The sequence below is a fragment of the Chionomys nivalis genome, chromosome 24 (genome assembly GCF_950005125.1).
Source record: "Chionomys nivalis chromosome 24, mChiNiv1.1, whole genome shotgun sequence".
Classification (NCBI taxonomy): Eukaryota; Metazoa; Chordata; class Mammalia; order Rodentia; family Cricetidae; genus Chionomys; species Chionomys nivalis.
In genome coordinates this window covers 50,818,217-50,835,959 of record NC_080109.1, presented here as the reverse complement: position 1 = coordinate 50,835,959, position 17,743 = coordinate 50,818,217, and the positions used below count along the sequence as shown (strand labels likewise).

General features: G+C 39.0%; 1 pseudogene; it reads left to right on the top strand.

Annotated features, from left to right (window-relative positions):
- The first annotated feature begins 11,249 nt into the window (after positions 1-11,249).
- On the top strand, positions 11,250-14,031 carry LOC130866046 (nucleoporin SEH1-like; annotated as a pseudogene).
- Positions 14,032-17,743: the final 3,712 nt, after the last annotated feature.

The following is a 17,743-nucleotide window of genomic DNA, read 5'->3' as shown; positions in this document are numbered from 1 at the left end:
AGACATATAATGATCGAGTCTTTGGCTTATGAAAATGCAAATGTGGAATGCAAAAGGATTTTGGGGCCTTTAAAGCTCAAATCAGCACCCTTGGAAGAATGGGTCTTACATACACTGAATGTTGATACATTTGACTACGGCACTGAAGCATGGCTAGAAGAAGGAATTTCCAATGGTAAAAGGAGATATCAGAGTACCAAATGTTTTAATTGTGGCAAAATGGGTCATATGAAAAGGAATTGTAGACAACGGATTTTCAGAAATAATAATAATAATGCATCTTCTAGAAATAACAGAAATAGGAGGACTCAGCCTTCAGGTTTATGTAGAAGATGTAGAAAGGGCAGATATTGGACGAATGAATGCAGTTCTACAAGAGATAGACAAGGCAACCTGATATAGATGGGAAACATGAGAGGGGGGACCTCACAGGCCCCCACGGCAAACATGGTTCAGTAATTTCCAGTTACTGCAGAGAACGTGCCTCTTCAGGACAATTAGGAAGCCTCATGCCTACTGTTACAAGCAATAATGATCAGAAAGATGAGTTCTGTGTATTTTGGCAAACTTCTAACTGATCAAAGACCAAAGCTGAGAGTGTGTGTAAATGGCATTTTTATTACTGGCCTGCTGGACACAGGTGCAAATGTAAGTATCATTACCCCAGAATCTTGGCATCCGTATTGGCCTCTTCAGAATGTAAATGTTCAGCTCCTGGGAATTGGAAACCTATCTCGAGTAAGGCAGAGCACGAGATGGGTTGAATGTATAGGACCAGAGGAACAAATAGGAAAATTAAGGCCATATGTAGCCAATATTGCGAAGAATTTATGGGGTCGTGACCTATTACAACATTCCTGCTACTTCTAGAGCCTATATTTCTAAGAATAATATTAAAAGATATTACAAAAGGAGAAAACTGGCCATTCGGGCTGTACAAGAACAAGCAATTGATGTCCCTTCAGAGATACCAACAGTCTTGCCTCTAAAGTGGTTGACTGAGAAACCAATATGGACAAAACAATGGCCTTTAGCTGAGGAAAAGTTACAGGCTTTAGAACAGCTGGTACAAGAGCAATTAGACGCTGGACATATAGAAGAATCTACCAGCCCTTGGAATTCTCCTGTATTTGTGGTTAAGAAAAAATCAGGTAAATGGAGAATGGTGACAGATCTCAGGGCTATCAACAAGGTTATTCAACCTATGGGCCCTCTGCAATCTGGAATTCCTTTGCCCTCTTTATTGCCAAAAGGATGGTCTCTCATAGTTATTGATTTAAAGGATTGTTTTTTCAATATACCTTTACAAAAAGAAGATAGAGAAAAGTTTGCCTTCACAGTGCCTACTTATAATAATTCTCAACCTTTGAGGAGGTACCACTGGGCCATCCTCCCCCAGGGTATGTTAAACAGCCCCTCCCTGTGCCAATATTTTGTGAATCAACCATTGCAAATAATATGCAAGAAATTTCCCAAATCGATAGTATATCATTACATGGATGACATTTTGTTATCCGATTCAAACATGGATACCTTGAACAGACTGTTTGAAGAAATAAAGATACTTTTACCAAAATGGGGATTGCATATTGCTCCTGAAAAGATCCAGAAGGGAGATTCTGTTAATTATTTAGGTTATAAAATAGGTTTGCAAAAAATTAAGACACAAAAGGCACAAATTAGGAGAGATCGCCTACGGACTCTTAATGACTTTCAAAGACTGTTAGGAGACATTTCCAGTCTACGACCAGCTATTGGGATAACACCTGATCTAATAATTCATTTGATCAAAACCTTGGATGGTGACAAAGATTTAAACAGTCCCAGAGAATTAAAGGCTGAAGCAGAAAAGGAACTGACAATGATTGAGGAAAAATTACAACAGGCACATGTGGACAGGGTAAATCCAGAGCTCAATTGTATTCTCGTCATACTACCATCAAAAATTTCCCCCACAGGAATTTTAATGCAGAGAGATGATATTATCTTGGAATGGATCTTTTTACTACATAAACCAAGTAAGAAACTGAAAACTTATGTGGAAAAAGTCTCTGAGTTAATTATAAAAGGCAAGCTGAGACTTCATCAACTAGCAGGCATAGACCCAGTAGAAATTATAGTGCCTTTCACTGCTGATGAACTAAAGAAATTATGGGAAGATAATGAACCATGGCAAAGAGCTTGTGATAATTTTTTGGGAGACATTAATAACAACTATCCAAAAAGCAAGAGGCTTAACTTCATAAAGAGAACTTCTTGGATTCTTCCTCGAATCGTCCATGATGCTCCAATAACTGGAGCCCATACATTCTATACTGATGCCAATAAATCAGGGAAGGCAGGTTACAAATCAGAAGACTTGGGTAAGGTGGAACAAAGTCCTTATGATTCTGTACAGAAGGCAGAATTATATGCCATTCTTATGGTGCTAAGGGATTTTAAAGAACCTATTAATATAGTTACTGATTCACAATACACAGAAAGAGTTATTTTACATATTGAAACTGCTGAATTTATATCTGATGATACAGAACTAACCTCATTGTTTATCCAGGTACAAGATTTGATTAGGAACAGGCTTTTCCCTATGTATATAACACACATCCGATCCCATACGGGTCTGCCAGGTCCTCTAGCATAAGGTAATGCAGAAATTGATTAATTATTGATTAGTAGTGTGCTACAAGCCTCTGAATTTCATGAAAAACATCATGTTAAGAGCAAAGGTTTGAAGAAAGAGTTTTCTATTACATGGCAACAAGCTAAGGAGATTGTAAAGAAATGCCCTACTTGGTCTTTCTATAACCAAATGCCACTGCCTGCAGGGGCTAATCCAAAGGGCACCCAAAGGAATGAAATCTGGCAGATGGATGTGTTCCACTTTGCAGAATTTGGCAAATTAAAATATGCTCATCACACCATTGACACTTATTCAGGCTGTCAGTGGGCAACGGCTTTAAGTTCAGAAAAAGCTGATTCAGTAATCACTCATTTATTGGAAGTCATGGCTATCATGGGTATACCTACACAAATAAAGGCAGATAATGGTCCTGCTTATGTCTCTAGGAAAATGAAACGGTTTTTTGATTATTACAATATCAAGCATGTTACAGGTATACCATACAATCCGACAGGTCAAGCAGTCATAGAAAGATCAAATCGAACTATAAAGGATATGTTGAACAAACAGAAAGGGGTGGAAAACACCCCCAGAAATAGGTTACATAATGCTTTGTTAACCTTGAATTTTCTCAACGCTAATGAGAAGGGAACATCGGCTGCAGAAAGACATTGGATAATGGAAAAGTCTACTGAACTAAATCAACCAGTTTATTTCAAGGATGTGCTGACCTCACAATGGAAGCCGGGAGATGTGCTGCGTTGGGGAAGGGGATTTGCTCTTGTCTCCACAGGTGAGGAAAAATTGTGGATACCGTCAAAATTATAAAGGTTAGTTTTGATGAAGAGAAGCCACTTGGAAAAGATAAATAACAATTCAATCACATGGATGGCGATCATACTGATGGTAAGTAATACAGATAGGTTGGGGGCAGGGTTCTCTTCTTATCTCCACAGGAAAATACCCATCTTCAAAGAATTTAAGGGACCCTGAATATTAATTACTGATGGAGGGACATGTTCTGTAAGTATTAATTTATATATTTCCCATAACAAGCAACAGATTTTCCTACAGTAACCTTTGAAGTTTCCAGGATGAAGATGGGGCCCCACGACATCAACTCAATCTGGTTTTTATGACGTCTTGAATTTTTTTTAAAAGCGCTAATATTAGACCTGTTTTTTGGTACCGACTACACGAGAAAATTTCGAATGGTGCACATTTTTGACAACACTCTGGCCGGACCTTCTCAAAACGCTCAGAGACTAGTTACAATTTTCTTAGGTCAAAGGTTAAATTGAGAATTTTACCATCATTTGCTTTCACAGGACCCCCTAAGAAGAACGTTGCCCCCATGTCAGCTAGAAGCAATCTTAGAGGACGACATCCCCTCTCCCAACAGAGTTTGCCCTCAGGGTTAGGGACATCTTTTAGTGGTTGGTTTAGGGTTGAGGGGATGGGGTGATATTTTATGGAATTAGGCATATTTTCAAAAAAAAAGATTGAGGATTAACTGGTTTTATGGGATGATTGGCATTTGTGAATTACTGTTTATAGAAAATTGTATTGGTACTGTTTCTTGTATATTGATATATTGAATATTGAATGTGAGTGTTCCTACCTCTATTTTTGTATGAGTATGATTATAACTTTGTCTATATTGTATTGATACATCTACCATATTACAATGTACATTTCTACCTCTGATACTATTTATATAATGACATTGTTTACAGTGGAAGATCATTGTCTTCATATATTGCAGAGTTGTTTATTCTTTTAGTCTTCAAGTTAGATAGGTATTGAGAATTATATGTTTGTCATATTTATTTTTAGGTTAATCAGGTCTTTTAGATACATAGAGCTTATATTTAGTATAGATAGTATGATCTTCAGCCTCTTCGAAGCGTTGTAGAAAATGGCCTTTAATCTAACCTAAAATTCTGTGCCAACGAGACACAATTACTCCTGGCAATGCCACTCTACTCCCGAGAGAACGTTGAGCACCAAAGACACTCCACTGGGAGCTTGTCTTCTTGGCAGAACTGGCCTTTGTGTTAAGAAAAGCCCATACCTCAACTTCTGACAAAGATACAGAATATCCAAAAGTGGATGAAACAGGATTGTCTTATCCTGCCAAGACAGGGTAGGATAGTTCTAAGAATGGTATGTCAGTTATGTTAGGCCTTAGCCAAAGTTGGTTGACTCAACATTGCAAATGAGACTTTGGGTGATTGCCCAGGTAGTCAGTTGTCTCTGTCAATTGTTGCACATTTTGGATATCTCTCGTTTGTTAAGTAATATTTATTCCCTTCTCAGATCTTTGACGGAGTTGAAGATGGTATAATTGTAGTTACTCTCTATGTTATTTAGACTCCTTGAGATAGAATGTTTAGCAAAACTTTTGTTCTCAATATTGTTTGTTATATTTATTATTTGTTATTATTGTATATAGTTGTATTTGGTTCCTTTCTGTCTTATTTAGACAAAAGGGGGAGATGTAGGGATAAGCTCCACCCATTAGGGGGCGTGTTCGCCTAAGGCTAATGTTTACTGATAAATCTGCCGGCATGATCCCAGCAGCCCTTTTTTCTGCTTTCCTGTTCTCTGCGGGAACCTGTGGTCCTGTAAGTCTATTTCCCCATTAAAGCTGTATATATTTTTATAATCTGTCTGCATTCATTTACGTCATTACAAGTGTCTGTGATTCTTCAGGTCAGAGGTGACAGTATGCAAATCTCATACATCCCAGACAAGGCATTGGAATTCAGTTTATTTTTTTAGTTAGTTTTAGAGACCACTTGAGGGATCAGTGTGCATCAGAAATTTTCATTTACACTTGCAACAAAAGACAATCAGAATCCAGAAGGAAAAGGAGATAGGTCTGTAGGACCATTGGGGTTAATTTAATAAGAAGAGGATGAAAGGAGTGGTAATCAGCACAGGCAGAAGATACTATCATGCTTGGACTTGATGGAAGGAAGACTTGATCTTAAGGGGCTAGCCCATGGAAGGACAATATAAGGAGGGAGATTGTCCAGACTACTGTGAACTCATTTTCAAAACACTGTGATTCAGTTAATTTCTTGGTTGCATTCACTACAATATTCCAGATTGCTAATGTTTCCCTCTAAAATAAATCTGATGAGACTTGAGGAATGTGTTTGAGAAAGTTATTAATATAATAATGCTTCTCATTGTCAAAAACTCAATCTGTGTTTAAAAGCTGTTGTGCATGACATATGTTACATAAATTAATTCTTTACATGGTTCATTCAAGTTGGCATATCTCGAATTTGAATCTTACTTTATCTGGTTCTATGGTAAGATTAACTTCATGTTATAGAAGAAAAAAGTAACTTAGAAATATTAGGCAAGGCAACAAATGTTGGGACATGATATAGAGTGGAGGGGAGATCTGACCAAAATCAAGTAAGTGCTGTCAGTCAGGGGGGAGCCAATTTTAACTGAATGTAGACAAGTTCTGATGCTGCTTGTACTTACTAAAATTCACCGGCTGAGTGGAAATCATTTATGTGAGTTATAGGATAATGGGAATTGTGAACTGGCACAGTGTAAGCCATATACCTTTACTTGGAAATGGTAGACAAGGTGTGAAGCTGTGAGGAAACAGCATAACTGAAGCCTTCAGCTGTTGGGGGAGGAAGAAATGGCAGTCAGTGTGGGAGGAAAGGTGATAGATTAAATGTTTGAACGTAACATAAATGAAGGATAACTTCTATGAGTTTCTGGGACTCATTAGCTCTTTCCCTGGGCATTCCTGACAATGTTTTATGCTTGTAGAGGTGTAAATCCCAGGGAGCCTCTGTTACTGTAGGAGGAAGGGTCCAACACTTTACTTCTTGGACTTCCTTGTAGACCATTGAACTTGAGATCCAGGCTGGATGGAGTTCATACTTGTTTTTCTCTAGCCTAGAACAGTATGAAAATGCAAGTCACTTGGGAGGCTAGCTGTGGAGGCTAGCTGTCTGGAGAAGTCAGATCACTACTGCCCTGGAGAACTGTGACTATGCCGCATAAGTGGATATCATAGATAAAGACAGAGACATTGCACTTTCTTTGCGAAAGGTCACATATCTATCTTACAGAAATTAAAGTCTTCATTGTGCCACATGACTCATTTCTTCATTTTTACCAATCTTGTCCATTGGTAGAAAGATTATGACATGATAAAGAATCATTCATCATTCCAGTTTCTCTCAAATTCTGAAGGTTTGAAAATTATCAGGCCTGACAATGGTCAGGAGTTGTGTAACAGCTTCACCTTGTGGATGGAAAATGTAATTGTTAGAAGCTATTCACATCCAAGTGTGACTTCAGTGAATTGCTGAGTTTGGGGATAAAGTCTCTAAAGCCACAGTTAAGATTCGGTGAGACCACGGGAGTGGGACCCTACCCTTATAGAACTGCTATCTTTTAATAGAGTCTTCTTCCCCTCCCATTCTTTTTCCTTGCTGTCTTACCTCCTTTGTTCCGTTTCCCTCTCTCCTTTTCTATCATCACCCCCCTACCCCTGGCTACATAATTCCTCACAGACATAAGGTTGAAGCAGCAGCAGCTGATTATAAGCCAGCAGGAGTGGCCTTACCAGATACTGACTAGATCAGTGAGAAAATATAGTTTTGTTGTTTATAGCATTTTGATTTTTAGGTCAACACTAAAATAATCAGTCTCACTTTTTATATGCAACCTCTGTGGATTCTGTTCTGTGAACTTGGAAGTTAAGAGCAATAAAGATCCTATTACTCTGCTTGGTCTGCTTGCAGATGAAATACAATCATAATTAATCTTAATAATAAAAACCCAGAGTCAGATACTGGGGTAAAAGCTGACAGATCAGAGAAGTAAAGGACCAGCCACAGTCACCTCTTACCTCTCTCACTGCTCAGACCATAAAAGGCCAAGATCTTGTCTATGCCCCTCCTATCACTTCCTCTCTCCATCCAGTCTTATCACTTCCTGTTTCTCTGTAGAGACCTCCAGATCTCTATGGTTAACTAGTGGCAAGCTCCACCTTCTGATTTCCAGGCAAGCTTTATTTGTCAGAAGACAAACAAAATATCACAACAGGCAGAGACAGACTTTTTAAATAAAGGACTTGGCATGAGTAATGCATAGTCTGATATCAAAGGATTGTGATGACAATGGATAAGATGTGAGGGAGAATACAACAGTCTTTTTTGTGGGGAGAGAGCTGCCTTTACTTAATGTTTTAATTTTATGTATGTATGTATGCATGTATGTATAAATGTGTATGTTTTACTTGCAGGCACCTATAGGCAACATGTTTGTGCAGTAACACAGAGGCTAGAACAGGGTGTTGATGATACTCTGGAACTGTGGTTACAGAGAGTTGTGAATTACACGTGGGTTCTAAGAGATAAAACTGAGTCTTTTGGAGGAGCAGCCATTGCACTATCTCTCCAGTCTAGAGATAACAGTACTTAAAACATTCACCCTCTGACTCCCCAGGAGGCATTGCACAATGACTAATAGCTAAATCGTAATCCCCCAGTCCTCCTTCTCCAGGGCAAGACTCCAGTCCCAAGACTGGACAATGGGACAAGGTTAGCTCCCAGAGCTGTTTTTACCATGGAAAACAATGAAAGCTGCCCTTCCCCAGCACTCATCCTTCTACTACAGCCATCATTTCTGGTCCACATGATTCAGTAGTTGTTTTATGGTAAAAACCAAAAGGTGAGTCAGATTTTTAGGGTGATGCTTCTCTCTAAAGGTTAGTTCCAGGTCCCCATGCCTCTCCACTTCAGAAGCTGTGTAGGGTTCTGGTTGGCCCATCCTGTACCAATAGCACAACTCCTAGTCATGAGCAGTGGAATCTTTCCCACAAAATATGAGACTACAAATAGGTTTCTGACCATACATCATCTCTACAACAAATAGGCTTCTGACCATACATCATCTCTACAATGGAACTCTTACCCCAAATTCCTACTGTCTGCTCAAAGTATGAGCCTTCACTCTAACTTTTGCACCCCACATGATCACACATTACTTCATAGTGTTAAAGATGAGAGATGTTTGATGATTGAAAGTTATTTTGGTTTTCTCATATTAACATTGACACTGACTGAAAGGATTATGCTTCATCAAAATGACTACTTGGGGAAACTGACAGGTTGGAATTTATTTAAAACTGAGCTTCAGTCTGAGTCTTATCTAAATGTCACACAAAGTTACTTATTCTTATAAACATTGATGGCTCTTCATAATATTTGTGTATGTGACTTCTTCCTGTGAATTACCACTGCTTTTATTTATGACTGGGGTGGAAGGCTCAGTCAGTATCTTCAGAAATGTAGCCTCTGATAGGTTGACTGCCCATGGTACAATTAATGGTCTTATACTAATACATACATTGGCAGCATAAAGTAGAATCAATAAGATTTAAAGTGACACATGGAGTTGGCAAAGAGAAGAGGTGGAAGAGTTATGGGGGTGTCTCAGTTAGGGTTTTTGTTTTTGTGAAGAAACAATATGACCATGGTAACTCTTATAAGGAAAGCATTTAGTTGAAGGGACACACAGTTTCCTAGATTTAGTTCATTATCATCATGGCAGGGAGCATGGCAGCATAAGGGCAGACATGTTGCTGGAGAAGAAGCTGAGAATCCTACATCTTACAGGCAACAGGAGGTCTGGGTGGTATCCTGGGGCAGTTTAATGACCCAGTATATGATCTCATTAGGTGTAAAGTTACATGTCTCAATTCTTGCATTAGAAATACTGGTGAGATAAGAAGCCCATAGTGGAATCAGGATGAACCTGCTAGACATAAAGTGTGATTTCTAAGTTTTAAATTTTAAGTGCATTTCTAGACTCTACTAGGCAATGAGTCCAGTTGTCACAGGGATAATGAGTCAGAAGGACTTCTTGTGTCATTAGTTAAAGGCCAGAAAAGATTCAATTTCTGTGCTGGATCCTTTTGGGACCTTGAACTATACCCCAGCCCCCAGGATAAGCTGAAGGCTGTAGGACCCCTCTTTAGGGGAAGTATTAGCTAATGAAGAAACCTAAGTTACATAAAGTTGCTGACTGCAGCCCATTCCCACACCCAACTTCCCCTATCATCTGGGTGATATCAGCTGGGTTATATCAGCTGGGTAATATTTCAAGCAGCCCCTGCAGATAGCACAGGGTCAGCAGATGTCTGAAGGGTATAACCAGGGGGGCTGTCTATCTCCCTTAGATACTAATAGTCTATCAGGAGCTAACAGCTGAGCTTTACCTCACCTTTAGCCAATTGTGATATAGGATACATTGTTTTATAATTTGAGATTGTAACCTTGTGATTGTTTTGTGTTTTTTGTCTTTATAAACCCCAAACAATAGTAGATGGGGTCCTTCTCCCTCCATCTGCTTTGTCAGACTGTGAGGCAGAGTACCCGTGCTAGCCTGTACCTAATAAATGAAACCTTGCTTTTGCATTTGGAAGTGTGGCTCCATGGTGATCTTCTTGGGCATCCTTAGCCACTACTGTTTCTCTTCTGTTGGTAACCCAAGTGAGTTCAAATTAAAAAAGAAAGCCCATTTCTAAAAATTTCTAGCTCATCTACATTGTCCTGTTCTCTCAGGGAAAATTCCCATTATACTAAAGGAGCTTATGTCTTCTACCCTCTCCTTAATAATTTCTCCACACACTTTTATGACTCCTGGCTTATTGTGATTCTCTCTCAACTCTGTTAACCTTTTTGCTGTCATTCTTTTTTGGCAGGGTTTGGTTTTTCAAGACAGGGCTTCTTTGTGTAATATTCCTAGCTGTCCTGGAACTCACTCTATAGACGACACTGGCCTTGAACTCATAGAGATCTTCCTGCCTCTGCCTCCCATATGCTGAGATTAAAGGTGTACCCCATCACTGCCCAACATTTGTTATCATTCTTATAGACACTGATGATTTAGGATTTTGAGGGTTGTGTTTAAGAACATTGGATTTAGGATACTGTGCTGATTAGTTTTGTTAACTTGACACAAACTTGAATCATCGAGAAATAAGGAGTCTCAGCTGAGAAATTGCCTTTATCAGATTGGTCTCTGGGTATGTCTGTGGGGCATTTTCTTAATTAATTATTATTGATATGGGTAGTATCATCTCTCAGCAGGTGGTTATGGGTTTGTATAAAAAAGAAAACTGAACAAGCAAGTAAACAGCATTTCTACACGGTATTTGTTTCAGTTCCTGTTGGATTTCCTGACCTGATGGTTCTCAATGATGGACTGAAACATGGCATTGTAAGCCAAATAAACCCTTTTGTTCCCAAGTTGGTTTAGGTTAAGTGTTTTATCACAACAATGAAAACAAACCAAGACAGACATCTTGGTTTAATATGGAATAATTTTATAGACTAATTTAATTTTACAGCTTTCCTTTTTTTTTTTTTTTTAGTTGTCTTATTCACTGTTATATTGCTATGAAGAGACATCATAACCAAGGAAACTCTGATAAGAAGAAAGCAGCATTTAATTGGGAACTTCCTTACATTGCAGTGGCTTAATACATTATCATCATGGTAAGAAACATGGTTCTAGGGTCTGGGGGCTGCTGGCCCCACCGCCGCCCTCTCGGAGGCGGGCTGGGCAGACGGCGGCCATGCTTATGGCGCGCAGGATCGCGGCGGACCACAAGGAACTCATCCACGATGTGTCTTTCAACTTTCACGGGTGCCGGATGGCCACCTGCTCCAGCGACCAGAGCGTCAAGGTCTGGGATAAAAGTGAAAGCGGAGATTGGGATTGCACTGCTAGTTGGAAGACACACAGTGGATCTGTGTAGCATGTGACATGGGCTCATGCTGAATTTGGACAAGTTTTGGCTTCCTGTTCTTTTGACCGGACAGCGGCTGTTTGGGAAGAAATAGAGGGAGAATCAAACGATAAACTTCAAGAACAGAGTCACTGGGTGAAGAGGACAGCTCTAGTGGAGAGTAGAACATCTGTTACTGATGTGAAATTTGCTCCCAAACATATGGGTCTGATGTTAGCAACCTGTTCAGCAGATGGTACAGTAAGAATATATGAGGCTCCAGATGTTATGAATCTCAGCCAGTGGTCCCTACAGCACGAGATCTCATGTAAGCTGAGCTGTAGTTGCATTTCTTGGAACCCTTCCAGCTCTCGTGCTCACTCCCCCATGATCGCCCTGCAGTCCAAATGCCATGGCCAAAGTTCAGAGTTTTTAATACAATGAAAACACCAGGAAATATACAAAAGTGGAAACTCTTATGACCATCACAGATCCTGTTCATGATATTACCTTTGCTCCAAATTTGGGAAGATCTTTCCATATCCTGGCAATAGCAACCAAAGATGTAAGAATTTTCACATTAAAATCTGTGAGGAAAGAACTTACTTCTTCTGGTGGTCCCACAAAATTTGAAATCCATATTGTGGCTCAGCTTGATAATCATAATTCTGGAGGGTGAGTTGGAACATTACAAGAGCAGTACTAGCCTCCTCAGGAGATGACGGCTGCGTGAGGTTGTGGAAAGCTAATTACATGGACAATTGGAAGTGTACTGGTATTTTGAAAGGTAACGGGAGCCCAGTAAATGGGAGTTCTCAACTGGGAAACTCAAATCCTCCACTAAGCTCAAATATTCCAAATCTTCAGAACTCACTAAATGGATCTTCTGCTGGCAGAAAGCACAGCTGAGTACAAGCTAGCTGGAGTAACTTTGCTGTTTGGCTGATTGTTGCATGCACACAGGAATGGAGATCGAACTCCTTTTCCCCTTCCCCAGCGCCGTTTGATCTCTCCCAAGATGCACTAGCAGCCTGATCACTACTAAACACAGTCCGAAAGGCCTTTAAAATTTCAGTGTATATAATTTTTTGTACAAGTCAGTTTACCGACACTATAAATGGAAAGGCTTTTTGTTGAGACATGATCACCAAAACAACTTTTTGAAATGTTCTTTAGACTAACTTGGGCTTAAAAAAAAAACAGAAAAGATTGCTACTATCCTCATAAACTATTGGGAGGAGGAAAAATACAATATTATTCCATTTGGAGAATATAGGGATATGTCTTTTATTTTCTAAAACAATAAGCTGAAATGATGAGTTTTTATAATTTTAATTTGAAAATTGAACAAATATTTTCATAAAGATTGTTTTGAGTGCTAATTTGTTTACCTTTTGTAGAATTGCTTTATAGGTGATATTATCTACACAACTGGTTTTTCTTGTAATTAAAAATACTAGTAAAGGAGCAGATAATTAACGTAGCACCAGAGTTCAGATAAAATGGTTTGTAGCTAAACATCACATTAGCATTTGCTACAGTTTTTTTTTTTTTGGTAGTAAAATAGTGGAAGCACTTTTAAATTTTCATCCCGTCCTCAGTAAAGAGATGGCTGTTTCTATTATGTGCATGAATGCTGATGGTGTGCTTCTATACAACTTGGTTTCCTTTTAGACAATTTGGAAACAGAAGAAGAGTTGACATTTTGCTGAAAATTTGCATGCAGTTGAAATTCCATGTCTTGGGATTTTTAATGTGTTGCTTCAATGAATTCCTGTCTTCTAAAACTCTTGACTTTGATAAAGTTATGCACCTTTTTATTTACTAAATTGCATACATATTACAGGTAAGTTATAAGATGGCAGAATAACAGACTATAATTCTTTGAGCCTTTTTAGACATCAAAATCTGTAGTGATTCTCAGTTTTTTTGCAGGAAACCAAAACTGTTCAATGTTATATTTTTCAAAAGCATGTTGCAGTAGCCAGCTTCCCAGTGTGAGAGCGTGTTCAGGTTTGTTCTCAGTATCATGTGTACACTAAACAGTTGTGCCTGCTGCTGCAGCAAATACAGCTGTGCTCCAAATGGAAGGCATATTAGATTTGTAAATTACGGAATCAAATGAGATAAGGCTTTAAATTTATAAAATTAATGTCTCTCTGTAACATATGTACTGATAATTTTTTGGCACTTTAACTTTAACAGATTTTTTTCTCCCAAATTTTTATACTTGCTTAAGCAACCTTGATTTAAGTGAGAGTCTTGATTTATACTATTATGTTCCATTGGTTTTGGCATGAATATACAAACTTTTTTCCTTTTTTTTCTTTCCAGCATGTGTTCTCTTCTTTGGTTCTCTTTGTATTTACTGCTTTTCTCTTTTTCTTTTGTTTCCACCTCCCTCCTCCCCCCTGTTGTTTTTGTTTTGGTGTTTTGTTCCTGTCTTCATTATTTCAGGTATTTCTTTCCCCCTCTGGATTCCCCACGGGCTGGATCAAGATGGTCCAGTTGTGCCCAGCTCCTTCCTCCTCCTGCTCCTCTGGTAGAGCACTCTTGCGATGCCGACACTGCCAACCTCCAGTACCTCTCTCGGCCTCTTAATCCCTTACCTGAGAATGAATGGGTTTAAAACACTGACTAAAGGCCTTGTTCAGATGCTTGTAAATGCTTTTATACCGGGCTGCTTTTTTGTTTTTCTTCATTTTCTTTCAGAAGATCCTTCTTATTTAGGGCATGTCTTGTATGTAACAACTGAAGTATTTGGAACCAAACTGTCCTGCACCAGGAAATCCTGGCTTCGCTAGTTGGTTACCTCTGAAGAGATGAGCTTCAAAAAAAGCAACACTAACTGTGAAATATTCCCGTATCTGATTCAAAGTGCCTGTCGTGTAAATTCTGTGTGGAGTTGTTACTGTAGAGTTCAGTTTAGCCTGTTTATAGGCAGCTTTATGTGAAAGCTTATCATTGTGGACTTCACTCTGTATTTCAGACAATAAGAAATGTTTTTAATTTTATAGGTTGATGTTACAAATGCTTGTAAAATAAATCATTCCTGTGTATAAAGCAGCAAATCATAAGGATATTTTTGTTTTTGTTTTTTAAATGAAAATGCCTTTCATTACTTGGAATTACTGTTTAAAGCTTTTGTAATTATTCTCCAAGTAGATTATTTAATAAAAATATTTTAAAGGAAAAAAAAACAAAATAAAAACAAAACAAAAACAAAAACAAAAAACCAAAAAACCCAAAACCAAACCAAACCAAAACAAAAAAAGAAACATGGTTCTAGAGCAGTTGCTGAGATCTACTTCCAGATATGCAGTCAAAGAGAAAGCGGGGGCGGGAGGGAAAGCTGGGTTTGGTATAGGTTTTTGAAATGTCAAATTCCACCCCCACCAGTGTTTAAACACCAAAACTATTTAGTAATATTGTTCCACTAGGAGTCACTGTGGCCTCAGTGAAACCAGTCCAATCATGCCCACAAACTATTTGGCTACATAACTATGACTATCAACCGTCTACCTGAATGTTCCTCAGTTCTTTCTGGTAATCATTATCAGAAACAGTAGACATACATCAGTTTCTGGAAGACAGTTTCTTCCGTCAGAAAGACTTTGAACCCTTCACCTCAGGGCAGGAGTTTCCGCTCGTTGTTGTTATCTGTGACACAAGGGTTCCTCCATCTTTTTGCAGTGTGTATTGAACTATTTTGTGATTAGCTATTTACAGCTTTTTGCAGTATGGTTTTTGCTCATTTCAGCTACTACATTCCCACACTTCCTATGCATTTCTCTCAGTCAGAGGTAGGTGGTGGATCCAGGAATACCATCCCTGAAAGAATGACTGAGTGAAGGAGGCATTCAGGGATATCCTCAGCCCAGGGATGGTATAGGATACTGCTGTGGGACAATGGTCTTATACCCTGTAAAGATTTGTCACTTGTATTGGTTTTATAAAACACTAACTAGCCAGTAGACAGGCAGGAAGTATTGGCAGGGTGACCAGAATAGGAGAATTCTGGGAAGAAGAAAGGTTCAGTCTGTAGTCATCACCCAGAAGCAGAGTACTATGGTGAGAATGCCTCACTGATAAAAGGTACAAAGCCATGTGACTAACATGGATAAAAATATGAGTTAATGTAAAATGTAAGAGTTAATTAATAAGAAGTCTGAGCTAACAGGCCAACCAGTTCATAGTTAATGTAGTCTTCTGTGTGTTTCTTTGGGACTGAATGGCTGCAGGACCAGGCAGGACAGAAACCTCTGTCAACAATTGGTGCCAGTGTGACCAACTAAATCAACTGAAAACCTAAAAGAATTCCCATTTTGGGGTATGATGCTCACAACCTACTTCAAGTCTGGAGGCTTCTGTGCCCATTTGGGATCAAGAAGAAAGAAGCTGAGACCATGCCCATGGCTCAGCACTCTCTGCCTGGGCAGGCAACAGATCAACTCTATAAGGCACGCGTAGGCAGGACAGCATGGAAGATTTGGGCTGCCATACACAGAGGTATTTCCAGAACACACAGTGAGTTGCATGGTAGATTTAGCTTTTAGTTAGATAAAAAGTGTTTATGTGCTGCACAATCAGAGTTGAGGTTAGTGAGGACAGCTCTCACCCAGCAGTGTTAGAGTAAGCAGTGAACTGCCTCTGCCATATTGAAAGCCTGAGAGAGGCAGATTCAGCATCCAACATTATCATTTTAAAAGTGCTCCTGATCAGAAAATTATTACAGATATTCAGTAAAGACAAATTCACGTGTAAGATGGTATCTCAGAGTTGCTTTGCATTAGCATTTTCCTGGTGGCTAAGGATGTTGAACATTTCAAGTGTCTTTTGGCCATTTGAGATTCTTCTGTTGAGAATTATCTGTTTGGTTCTGTATCCCATTTTTTAATTGGGTTATTAGGAATTTTGATGTCTAATTTCTTGAGTTCTTTATATATTATGGAGATCAGTCCTAAGACCCTAAGCACTAGAGGAGAGGATGCCCAAACTGGCCTTGCCCTGTTATCATACTGATGGATATCTTTTTTTTTTAAGTCTGTGTTTACAAAAATTTATCATCTGAATCCACATTTCTGATCAGACTCCAGAGCAGGGGAGAAAAACTGATGAATATCTTAAAAATCAGAACCTTCATGTAGCAACGGATGGAAACAGAGGAAGAGAACCACATTGGAGCACTGAACTGAGCTCCCAAAGAACAGTTGAAGAGTGGGAGGAATGAGGATATGAGTAAAGAGGTCAGGATCATGATGGGGACACCCACTGAAACAATCTACCTGAGCTAATGGGAGCTCACCTACTCCAGGTGGGAAGGAATAAGCATAAGTTGAAACTAATCCCTATGAATGTTGACAGTTGCATGGCTTGGGAAGACTGAGTGGCCACTGGAATTGGTACCAGGATTTATCCCTACTGCTTGTACTGGTTCTTTGGGAACCTATTCTCTTTGAATGAATACCTTGCTCAGCCTAGACACAGAAGGGAGGGCCTTGGACCTCCCCAAAGCAATGGGTCTTACCCTCTCTGAGGAGTGGATGGGACATGGGGTGGGGGGGGGTAAGTGGAGAGAATTGGAGGAAGGAGGTAGTAGGAACTTGGATTGGGTATGTATAATGAAAAAAGTTTGTTTCCTTTTTAAAAAAAGAAAAAAGAGAAGAAAAAAGACATTTAGATGTAAAAGACCTCTAAATGGGTCATAGTGTTGGATAAATGTATGTAGGCTTAGGAGAGATAAAAGATACTTAATGTAATGGCGTAAATGAATGCAGACAGATTGTAAAAATATATATATAGCTTTAATGGGGAAATAGACTTACAAAACCAGAGGTTCCCGTGGAGAACAGGAAAGCAGAAGGGGCGGCTGGGAGCATGCCCACAATCTTTATGAGTAAAAAATATCCCCCTGCTAGCAAGGTGATTGGCTGGGTCTCCCCTACAAGTTAAAAAGTAAATGATTTTAAAAAATAAAACAAAAACTTTAAAGACACAGAGTATAGACAGTCATAGATTAAAGGAGTAAATAGAAAAATAAGCCATGCAAAGATGAAATATACATGGAGGATCTAGATTATGTATATTATTGCATTTTCTTTAAATTTTTGACTGTGAATGAGCTAAATACAGAGAGACATCTCATTGTATAGGCAGTTAAACTAAACCAACATATATATTTTAAAGATTTCTTGACTTCAAAATTTAGATCTGAGGACATGTTGCTTTGGAAAAGAGGTTCTGCTTTTGTTTCCACAGAGGATGAGAACCTGTGGATTCCTTCTAGACTAATATGGTTTGATGGACTAAGAGCCCCTAAAAATCTCTTTTAGAAGCTGATG